Source organism: Saccostrea cucullata, unplaced genomic scaffold, assembly GCF_032062105.1.
Source record: "Saccostrea cucullata isolate Sc308-1 unplaced genomic scaffold, CSIRO_AGI_Scuc_v1 ctg7830, whole genome shotgun sequence".
NCBI lineage: Eukaryota > Metazoa > Mollusca > Bivalvia > Ostreida > Ostreidae > Saccostrea > Saccostrea cuccullata.
In genome coordinates, this window is record NW_026927082.1 from 1 (window position 1) to 9,660 (window position 9,660).

Here is a 9,660-nt window from a genome sequence, read left to right on the forward strand (position 1 = left end):
AAAAAAAACACTTGAATGAGTGTATCGTTTTAATACTTTTGGATTAAATACTTTAATATTAAGTATATTAAAATATATAGATTGTGTAGACAAGATGATATGGTCATTACGCACATGCATTCACATGCGCACGCGTGCAATGCTAAAATTTGAATGAACTTTGTACACTTCTGGGTAAACGTTTTTAAGTCTCAAATGCATCGAGTTTGTCTTATTTAATGAAGCTTCCAGGGAATATGGCACCAAAAGGGAGTTGGGGAGGTTTGGGGAACATCTGTAACGGTCCCCGTTATAATTAGCACTAGTTTTTTATTGTCCTGCACTCTGTCCAATAAATTACCTGTAAGTGTAATGTAAGTCTCAACTTGAGAATATAACACATGCATAATTATGAGTCCATTATTCATTTAAGGTCCTCATTTTTAACAATATTTGTGTCACCGGTAATAACTTATCCAGCAGTAGAAGATTACGCTCTTAGTCAAAGGGTGAAGAAGAACATAAACAGATATCGATATCCAGACCCTGTAAAGTTTTCTTGTAATTAAAAGGTTTGCAAGCAATAGTCGATATATATATATATTTGTAGGAAATACAAGGAGTAGCCTTTAACTTGAAATATGGTGGAATACGTCATTGCTAGTTAAAAATACATGTACATGTTGAATAGATTTAGTATTCTCCTTTTAAAAGTTGCATGAACCAGGTATTTAAATGTTAATATTTTCTTTGAGAAGGTAGCCGACAGGAAGAATTCTTGTTAATGACATATGACATTGTAGAAATTTTTTTAAACATTTGTATTTTACAAAATATATCTTAAGTAGAATGGTAAATAAAGCAGACAATTTTCTTCATTATTTAAATAATTAAATGCTTTCTTTGGTTGTTAGTACAGGAATGAATGTCGCAGCTATTGCAGAAAAAAATACTTAACCCGCGTAAGCGGTTTATGTAATTTTTTTCTGCGATTGCTGAGACGTTAATACCGGTGTTGACATACAAAGTAGGCATTCTATTGTTTATATTTACATCAGTATTAAAAATCATTAAAACTAAAATTTAATTTGTTTTCTATTGTTTTTAAGGTGAATACCGGGTATGTCATTGTATGCAGAACTGATGGAACAGCCATTGTTCGAGAAGACTACACACGTGGCTTACTCAGTGTCGTTCATGCACGGGTTAATGACAATGGTCTCGATAGATCCAGGTCGTATATTGTTTTTGTCCTGTCTGTTTATCTGTTTGTCTGTTGTCAACTTTAACCTTCGCCGTAACTTATGAACCATAAGAGATAGAGACTTCATTGTTAATTCCCGTACTAACAACCAAAGAAAGACATTTTATTGTTTATAGTTACATCTGTTTGAAAAAAAAATATTCAGAGCAAAATTAAATATGTTAAATATTGTATCATTGATGAATATGTTCTTGCATGCTTAACTGATGGAACAGCCATTGCTCAATAAATCTGTGCACGTGGCTTGCTTAGTGTAGTTCATGCACGGGTTAATGACAATGGTCTCGATAGATCCAGGGCGTATATTGTTTTTGTCCTGTCTGTTTATCTGTTTGTCTGTTGTCAACTTTAGCCTTATAAACCATAAGAGATAGAGACTTCATATTTGGCATGCATACTCCACGAATAAAATTCTTTCAAATGACATCAAGGTCAATAACCTTGTGACCTTGACTGTGACCTATATGCTAAAAATAGGTTTTTTTGCTATGATAACTTTTAAACCATAGGAAATAGAGACTTCATATTTGGTATGCATACTTCACTAATAAAATTCTTTCAAATGACATCAAGATCAATGACTTTGTGACCTTGACTTTGAACTTATGCTTAAAATAGCTTTTTCGAAATTTGTTGCCGCCGGGCGCATAGTGTTTCACAAACACATCTTGTTTTACTTTGTTTATGCAGTTACGGAATTCTAAATTGCAAAAATATTTTGTGAGCTTTTCACCTTCTTCAACCGATCTAACTCGTGATCTTTTGAAATGACCTTACATTCTTTCTTTCTTTACATCTGTATTAAAAATCATTAAAAATAAAATTAAATTTGTTAATTGTTGTTTTTAAAGATGAATACATGTATGCCATTGTATGTAGAACTGATGGAACAGCCAATGTTCAAGAAAACTACACACGTGGCTTGCTCAGTGTCGTTCATGCACGGGTTAATGACAATGGTCTCGATAGATCCAGGTCGTATATTGTTTTTGTCCTGTCTGTTTATCTGTTTGTCTGTTGTCAACTTTAACCTTCGCCGTAACTTATGAACCATAAGAGATAGAGACTTCATTGTTAATTCCCGTACTAACAACCAAAGAAAGACATTTTATTGTTTATAGTTACATCTGTTTGAAAAAAAAAATATTCAGAGCAAAATTAAATATGTTAAATATTGTATCATTGATGAATATGTTCTTGCATGCTTAACTGATGGAACAGCCATTGCTCAATAAATCTGTGCACGTGGCTTGCTTAGTGTAGTTCATGCACGGGTTAATGACAATGGTCTCGATAGATCCAGGGCGTATATTGTTTTTGTCCTGTCTGTTTATCTGTTTGTCTGTTGTCAACTTTAGCCTTATAAACCATAAGAGATAGAGACTTCATATTTGGCATGCATACTCCACGAATAAAATTCTTTCAAATGACATCAAGGTCAATAACCTTGTGACCTTGACTGTGACCTATATGCTAAAAATAGGTTTTTTTGCTATGATAACTTTTAAACCATAGGAAATAGAGACTTCATATTTGGTATGCATACTTCACTAATAAAATTCTTTCAAATGACATCAAGATCAATGACTTTGTGACCTTGACTTTGAACTTATGCTTAAAATAGCTTTTTCGAAATTTGTTGCCGCCGGGCGCATAGTGTTTCACAAACACATCTTGTTTTACTTTGTTTATGCAGTTACGGAATTCTAAATTGCAAAAATATTTTGTGAGCTTTTCACCTTCTTCAACCGATCTAACTCGTGATCTTTTGAAATGACCTTACATTCTTTCTTTTCTAAAATTTGCAAGAGATCATTTTCTTCATAAATAACTGTGTTGCTTTTATTTTTGATCTCCGTATTTTCCATTTCTTCTATTATTGATTTTTCAAGTTTATCTCTCTTCTTTTTCTTATATAAGGAATATGAAATGGTTACTCACCTTATGTTTATTAGGACTTCTAGAAATAAACTATCATTAGATATTTCAATTTTACTTCTTTGATTTGTTTACTTTTTCAACATATGTCATGTCATACAACAAACTAGGCTACAACCTCTCTCAAAAGAGTTGAACTTAAGTTTTAAACCTACAATGGATCTGATCGATAGCAAGGTTTAATTGTGAAATTTTCTGCTATGTTGGAGAAGCTTCTAGATATTAGAGTATAATCAAGCAGACCTTATTATACTTTTTTGGTTAATACGTTATATCGCGACTACCAATGAGTACCTCGCAGTTATCTAACTTACTACCGCTCTTTTGCGGGGGAGTCGAGAAAAGTCTAAATTTCTGGGGGCAAATGACATTGTTTACAGTAGTGACAATCGAATGATTCGAACAATTTAATGCCGAAATCACGATGTTTTGCCAGATATTGAACTCCAAATGGTAGATTGTCAAATAAGGAAAGTTTAGAATATTTTATCTGCTTAAAAATGTGATGATTTTCAATGAAAATTTAACGAGAAGAGTCCGCTTAATTAAAAATATCATTAAAAATGTGACAATTTAGGATTGGCTCCTCTCAAAAATATATAAGGCTGGTTCAGCGATTGTTTAGTGAGGTATTCCACCAGGATTTTTTACTTATCTGTCCTTTTAAATGCTACAATGATCGATCTTGCATTGTACTGAATAGCACATTGCCCCCACCCAACAGACGATTCCTACCTCCTACGCGAAAGAGTTCCACTAAGTTAAGTAATCGCGATATCAAGTATTGTTGTCAACACTTTTATAACCACAACAATATGAAGTGAATACAGACGAAAAAGGAATCTGTTATTTAAGGAATGAAGCTTATTTCAACTTATGTTATCCGATATAACATAACTTTGGACAGTTTACGCTTTATAAACCGCCCCAAGTTTTGTTATATCGAATAACATAAGTTGAAATAAGCTTTATTACTTATAATTTAATTTCAGGGTAGACAATAAGACAATATTTCCTCCGGAAAAAGGCTTAAAATTGAGCGTTATTTTAAAATTAACGTTAAGCGGAGTAATATGTTTTTGACGTAGCTCATTGTGACGTAGGCAAGTTATGTTATACAAAATGGATAAAACCGTTTAACCAATCAAATGACATGTTACAACTAAAATTAAATTATTTCAAGATAAAGATATGCATTGTAAATATTGCTCAGAGACATCATTTTCCGAAAAGAATTTAACGCTCAAACAATTTTGAATCAAATATCATCAATTTCCAAAAAAAAATATTTTTGTTCAGTTCTACCTGCTTTTGCTTTTATTTGAAAATATTTATATACATGAAAATAATGCAAGCATCGTGATGCTAATATTTACCACAGATGACTCTGAAACGGAATTAAACTTCCTATTACTCCAAAAATATGTATGGTGCGCAGATTGTGATAAATTATTAAGGTTTAAAATCCATCACTTAATTTTCAAATATTTTAAATGTGAACATTTCAGAGGATTTCAAAGGCATTTCTATTTGCACGTTAAACTGAGATCCTATAATAATTGTGGTCCAAGTTGTTCATAAGAAGACTTGAAAAAATATATTGACTTAAGCATTTATTTATATCCACTGATATATTTATATCCACTAATATATTTTTCTTCTTTTTTTACGAAAAACATTGTCGTTGATTAGCCAGTAGGCAGTAAAGCGCTAAACAGATCACCTTTACAGATTTCTTAAGCAGTGGCTCCTCCATAAACAAATCATACATGACTTACAAAACAAGGATATGATATTTATTCTACTTTGTCCTACTCTTAGTGTTTGTTTACAGATATAATTAAAATAATTGAACTTATTTCTTTGCAAGAAGTTGAATTAAAGTTGCAGCTATTGCAGAAAAGGTAACATAACCGACTAACTATAAAACTACGTAAAATTGATAAAAATGTTGAAATCACCTCGTTTCGTTTGTCATACTATTTGATAGTTGAACTTAATTGTTTGTAGTCAGTAAAACATCAAATTAAAAAACAGATGTGGCATACTTTTTGGTGTCTTTAATTTCAAGTTCACTGGGATATATCAAATCGACATATGAATGAAAATTACTTTTGTCAATTGGTTATACATCTTCGATACACATATATTTAAATATTGATTTGAAGGCCTCATCAATTTTTCTTTTAAACTCGATAATTTTGTATTAATTGTGCCTCATAGAATTTTAAAAAAAAATCATCAAATAAAGGAGCACAACTTGTGCCCATTGGGATTTCCAATAGATAATTGGAATATAAATGGTGACAATGAGGAAGTCCAGCATCCTTTTAATATGAATATCAGAGTACTTGTTGTAGAATCAGAGTGATCTTGAACGAAGTGTGTTCACGACCAATCACAAGATAGGAAAATGTCTGAATTTCATTCTGATCAAAGAAGAAGGCGTATTTTCATGTGATATTAAAAAGCTTATTTTTAGATATATTAAGAGGAATTTGTTCTTAAAGTATAGTTAAGTCATACGTTCCGACATTGCCGCCTTTTGAAAGATTTGTAGTTCTGATATTTTCTAGAATTTTTTAGGTTTTGTGAAATCTAAACTGATATCAACACTACTTCTAGAATTTGCTGTAGATCAGTACGCCAGATGTAATGTTTCTCCTTGTTTTTGTTTGGTCATCGAAAAGAAAAGCGTACACAAAGCCTACATGTATATATAATCATGCTCAAATTGTAAAGTTAGTAGTTAACGAGGCTGGGGGGTGGCAGCCATTTTCAGACTATTTCGATCTCCTTTAAAAGAAGAGCTCCATATAAAGATATACAAAAATGATCAAATTTTAAAACTAAAATGTATGAATTTTTTCTTTGCCAAATGATAGCTGACAGCTTAAGATACCATATCTTAAAATATAAGTTAAATCTTATGGTTAATTTGTGATTAATTTGTTGACCCCCCAGCCTCCTTAAATAATTTAAAGTTCTCGATTATTGAAATTTACAAAATTACGTATAAATTTTTTCTCTTATATAAAAAAAAATATTGTATTCGTGGAGTTCGAACCCTAGCAATAAAAAAACTTGAGTATCATTTTCCTACGAGACTGGCACGCTGACCACTTGCTTAGGCGGACATTACGTGACGATTTTTTTTTTAAAAGATTCGGACATTTCGTGACGGCGGACATACAGCAGTAATGTGACTGCAGAAAAACCGTGACTCAACATTTCGCCCTGTAATTTTTCTGTAAGGGTTTTTATGCCCCGTCTTCGAAGATTCGGGGGTATACAGATTTTGCCCTGTCCATCCGTCGGACCATCTTCTGTTTTTCTGTTTGTTCACAAAAAACTTTAACCTTGTCCATAACGTTTTACTAGTCGGGATTATGGCTTTCATATTTCATAGTTATATTCCTTGTGAAACGACCTTTCTTTGGGTACCTCATATTTGACCTTTTCACCTTGAAATCTGACCCACTTTTACAAAAAAAAATATTAATCTTCGTAATAACTTTTGAACAAAACTTGCTAGTACTTTCATTCTGCAAATATTTTACTTGTTGAAAATACTTTCCTCTTGATACAAGTACCAACAATTTTTACCTTTTGACCTTGACCTTAGAGTTTGTCCCACTTCGTAAAAAAAACTTTAACTTTGGCCATATATTTTGAACAGTTAGTATTAGAGTTTTCATATTTCACAAGTGAACAGCTCCGCGCACTTTTTAAGCCAGTATGATTTTTCGTACAAACTAATGTCACCTTCTTCTTGCCATAAAACTTACCGTAATCGAACTTCAGTACGAAACGTTGCCCTAATATATGTAATTAAATATCTCTTGTCAAAGGTTCATATTATTTTTAATAATTGTCTTAAGTTTTAATTATAAATGGTATAGTGTTACATCTGTATGATTCTACCGTATGTATTCACAGATAAAATTAATTATTGAATTTTTCAAATTGATTATTTTTCTTAGTGGTTTGCTTATTTTCCATACTCGTCTTCGTTTTGTTGAAATGTAGCGCCGAAAATAACAGCATTGCATACAGAAATATAAAAGTTACATGAGCTGTGCTATTTCTGTGTCTAGGAGAGGCAAATTAATGCTTAACCAGAAGTCTCTGTCGAGACTGTAGCTCTACTGGTATGTACTTATAAAAAGGATGAGAAAAGAAGCCATTGACCAAAACTGTAGGAGGAGTAGCTTTTAAAGAAATTTCACAGAAAATTCTATTTTATGTTACCATGGCAACACCGTTCATCGAAATCAAAAATCGATGCACTATTTTATGTATTTTAATATAGTCTACTTGTGTGCCAAGTAATTTTGAAATCAGACCAAAACTGCAGAAGAAATAGCGTTTTTAAAGGAATTTCACAGAAAATTCTATTTTTAGTAACCATGGCAACACTGTGCATGAAATCAGAAACCGATGCACTATTTTAAGTATCTTAGTGTTGTCTACTTGTGTGCCAAGTAATACTGAAATCAGACCAAAACTGTAGGAGGAGTAGCTTTTAAAGAAATTTCACAGAAAATTCTATTTTTAGTAACCATGGCAACACTGTTCAACGAAATCAAAAACTGATGCACTATTTTATGTATCTTAATGTATTCTACCTGTGTGCCAAGTAATACTGAAATCAAACCAAAACTGTTGAAGGAGTAGCATTTTGAAGGAATTTCACAGAAAATTCTATTTTTAGTAACCATGGCAACACCGTTCAACGAAATCAAAAACAGATGCACTATTTTATGTATCTTAGTGTAGTCTAATTGTGTGCCAAGTTATATTAAAATCAGACCAAAACTGTAGGAGGAGTAGCATTTTGAAAAATTGTTTACAGACAGACGGACAGACAGACAGACAGACAGACAGACAGACGGACGGACGACGGACACCTTACTATCGCATAAGCTCTTCTGGTCTCTGACCAGTAGAGCTAAAAACGGATACAAAGACCAATGCATTGGATGGGAAACCCCCCCAAAAAAACATTTTGGAACTGTCAAAATCTATCATCCAAGAACATCCAAAAACATATCCCCCCCCCCCCCCCCCCATTATTTGTGTGAATTAGGTGTAAGGTTAGTTGAAAAAAAAAGTTATGTCACTTTTAGATTACACAAGTTTATTATTAGATTATTAGATTTTGAAATTTTTATGCATTTCGATATTGATGATTTGTAGTTTTGCATAATGCTGATCTTTGATGTACACATATCTAATAAAGCGCCTATCATGCGTTGAAAGTTAGTCATTATAGAAATTGTAAGGGAAAGCTTATTTCATTATGGAATCGGATTAATTTCCGTATATGTCGATAATCTGAATTTTAATTTTTAGCAGAATTTGTCAAATATATGTAGGACTCCAAAGTGCAATGGGATTCCAAAGTCTGATGGTCACGCCAAAGTCCGATGGTCTGCGCCAAACCCCCGATGGTTTGACACGCCAAAGTCCGATGGTGCAGAAACAATTACCGTTTATGACGTCGTAGTACTACTGCTCAAAATGCGATGCCGCGCCATGCCAAGGCCCGATTGTTTAAAATAAATACAAATAAATATTAAATGCAAAGTGTTAGTCTCGCACCTATATCCAAAAGATTAGGGTTAGACTAACACTTATCAGTCGAAAAAATGTGTAACAACCATAAGCTAGGTATCTTGGATTGGTGCAGGACTAATCCAAATCAGTCCAATAGTGTGCGAGGACTAACCATAAAATCTCTTGGGTGAGTTCGAAGAAAAACATTGGTGTTCAAGAACTAACCCAATCACTGGAATGGTGTACAAGGACTTATCCTAATAGTTCTGATGGGCGAAAAAAAGCAAAATCACTAAGCGGGACAAATACTAAATCAATGGATTTTGAATGGAGGACAACGTCATGACATCGAACTATTGTGACGTCATAAATGTTGATTGTTCCTTTGCTCCATCGGACTTTGGCGTGTCAGACCATCGCATTTTAGCGTCGCGTGTCTCATAGGAAACGAGCCATCGGACTTTGGCGTGACCATTGGACTCTGGGGTTCGTAAAGACAGCGAGCCATCGGGGTTTTGCGCAGGCCATCGGGGTTTGGCGAGACCATCGGACTTTCGTTTCACCATCGCACTTTAGAGTCTTACATATATAAAGATTGATTTTTTAAGAGAAGTTTTTAAAAGACGGAATTATCATCGATAACAAGATGTACGTTAATCAAGGTCAAGGTGAAACAAATATTTATACTAGTTGAAAGGTCTTGTCATCACAATGAATACACATGAAAGCCCTAGCAGAAAATGTTCACATATTATTGCTAAGGTTAAATTTTAAGATTGTTTTTTTTTTTTGTAAAAAGTGGGTCAATCTCCAAGGTCAAGAGGTTAAATTTGGTGGTATCTAAAGAAAGGTCTTGTCACAAGGAATAGACCTGTGAAATATGAAAGCCATAGCTCCATACAGTCAAAAGTTATGAGCAA